Here is a 2,858-nt window from a genome sequence, read left to right as displayed (position 1 = left end):
GTGCAAATTTAACTTTATAAAAATGATCAGATTTCTGATTTCTGGCCTGGCATGAAAGGCCCTTAGGAGTGACCACTCTGTCCCTAACAAGTAAAAGCATGAACAAAGTGAAAAATCACCAATTCTTCTTAGATTCACTATAGAAGATAGGTCACAGGGGAAATGCTGTCCCCAAACTTAAGAGAAAGACGGCATATACAGAGAGTCGCGGCTCACTGGAAGAGAAACCTCCATGGGAAGCGATGCCAAAGTAGGGGAAAACCAAAACAAACAAAACCTAAACTGCAATCAACTTCCAGAGCCCAATGTGGGCACGTCTAAGAGTTTAAACTCCTAGCGGGGGAGGGCCGGTCATGGAGGGCCCCCCATGCTTTTGTGAGTTTTATCTCCAAGAACTCTATCAAATTCTTATGGTGAATATTGGAGGGAAAAACCCCCCTAGTACTCCCATGATTCTGGCAGGGGAAGGGAAATCTAACCATGTTGAAACGTGCCAGAGCTTTGCATCTTCCCACCAGCAATACATTTGTAATTGCTCCACATACTAGCCAGTATTGGTCTCACGGGTGTTTTTCAGGGGCATTCTAATAGGTGTGCACTCATATGGCATTGTGATTTTCATTTGCATTTCATTAATAATATTGAGCATCTTCTCATATGCTTATTTGCCACCCACACGTTTTCTTGCTCAAGTTGCTCTTCAGACTTTTTGCTTATATTTTGATTGCATGGTTTGCTGTCTTATTCTGGATCTGTAGGAGTTAGTGCTCTATTCTAGATATCAAGTCCTTTGTTGGACTAATGAGTTTAAGAAGTCTTTGCCTAACTCAGTGACACATAGTTTTTTTTCTCATGTTTTCTTCTAAGAATTTTATAGCTTGACATTTTACAATTTGTTCTACAGTCCATTTTGAGTTAGTTTTGCATAAAGTATAGGTCATGGTACTTTTTTTTGGTAAATAAATGTTCAAATACCATTTGTTAAAAGGACTATCCTTTCTTCCTTGAATTGCCTTTACCTCTCTGTTAAAAAATGTGAATTAATCATATTTATGTAGGGTTTTTTTCTGGATTCTATTCTGTTTCATCGATCTAACTGCCTATCTTTTTTTCCAATAATATATAGTCTTGATGGCTATAGATGTATAGTAATTGTCTTGGCTGGTTCATTTGCATTCTCATATAAATATTGAAATTAGTTTGTCTATATCTATAAAAATGCTATAGGAATTTTGATTGGAATAGACCTCTTAATTATATTGTATCTTCCAATCAATGAACACCATATATTTCTTTATATATTGGATCTTATTTGATATCTTTCATCAGCATTTTATAGTTTTCAATATACCTGTACTATAAATATGTTGTTAGATTTATACCTAAGTAATTTATTTTGGGGGATCTCAGGAATGGCGCTTTTAAAAATATATCTAATTTTTCATTGACAGTATATAGAAATATTACTGAGTTTGTTAGTTTACATTGTTTCTGTGGCCTTGGTAAACTCAGTTATAAGTATTAGGAGCTCTTCTGTAGATTATTTAGGGTTTTTCACATAGAATATCTTGTCTTCTATAAGTAGGGATATTTTAATTTCCTTCTTTTTATGTCCACGCTTTTTATTTCTTTCCCTTGCTTCATTATGATTAATAGGATTTCTGTACAATGCTGAATAGGAGTGATGAGAATGAACAGCCCTGCCTTGTTCTTAATCTCGAGGAGGAACGTTCTGTCTTTCACTATTAAGTACGATGTTAGTTGTAGGTTTTATGTAGCTGCTGTTTATCAGGTAAAGGAAGCTTCCTTATAGTCCTAGCTTGCTCAATTTTTCTTTTCTTTTTTTTTAACCAGGAGTAGATGTTGACTTTGCCAATGCTTTCTTTCATCTGCTTACATGGTCATGGTTTTCCCCTTTAACCCCCTCGATATGGTAGATTCCAATGACTGACTTTCTAATATTAATTTTTAATCTTGTTTCTGAGATTAACTTCATATTGCCATGACGTCTTACACTTTCTATTTATTGATGGGTTAGATTGCCAATATTTTGTTGAGGGTTTTAGCATCAATGTATATGATTGATACTGTTCTTTCATTTCATTTTCTTGAATTGTTTTTGTCTGGTTTTGGAATAAGAAAAATCCTGGCATCAAATAATGAGTTGATAAGTGTTCTCTTGTTTTTTTCTGGAAGATAACATGTGAGTTCTGAACTTTTTTTCCTTTAAACTTCCAGTAGAATCCACCAATGAAACCCTCTGGGCTGGGCATTATTTTTCAGAAAGGATTTTAAGAAATTTAATATCTTTATTACATATAGGACCACTTAGATTACCTGTCTTCCTTTTTATTAAATTTATTGAGGTAACATTTGTTAATAAAATTATATAGAATTGAAGTCTACACTTCTTTGATGATTTTATCTAAATGACTTTCCTTCTTCCGAGTTTGCAGAATTGAAGTCTACAATTCTATAATAAATCACTTCTATGTTGTATTATGTGTTTATCACCCAAAGTCACATCTCCTTCTGTCACCATGTACTTGACCCCTTTACCCTCTGCTACCTCCCCCACCCCCTTTGCCTTCTGGGAACCACTGCCCTGTTGTCTGTGCCTGTGAGTTCTTATTTGTCTTGTTTGTTCATTTGTTGCCTTTTAGTGTTATATCCCACATGTGAGCAAAATCGTATGGCTCTTACTTTATCTGTCTGATTTATTTAATTGACAATCACAGTCATGAATAGGTTCCATCTTGGTACCAATACTGCATCGCATTCCCAAAGCGGTGTGACAATGCGCAGGGAAGCTGTCCCAAATCAGCACGGCTGTTTCTATGAATATGAATCAGTCATAC

At 35.3% G+C, this 2,858-nt stretch overlaps 1 non-coding gene across 1 annotated transcript; it reads left to right on the top strand.

The window, feature by feature from the left end:
- The first annotated feature begins 2,406 nt into the window (after positions 1-2,406).
- LOC112319763 (small nucleolar RNA SNORD59) lies at positions 2,407-2,465 on the top strand. Its single transcript, XR_002976365.2, has one exon. It is a non-coding gene; the product is annotated as a small nucleolar RNA SNORD59 (small nucleolar RNA).
- Positions 2,466-2,858: the final 393 nt, after the last annotated feature.

The sequence above is a fragment of the Desmodus rotundus genome, chromosome 6, assembly GCF_022682495.2.
Source record: "Desmodus rotundus isolate HL8 chromosome 6, HLdesRot8A.1, whole genome shotgun sequence".
Taxonomy (NCBI): domain Eukaryota; kingdom Metazoa; phylum Chordata; class Mammalia; order Chiroptera; family Phyllostomidae; genus Desmodus; species Desmodus rotundus.
Note: the sequence above shows the minus strand (reverse complement) of the source record. Positions and strands in the feature narration are given on the sequence as shown.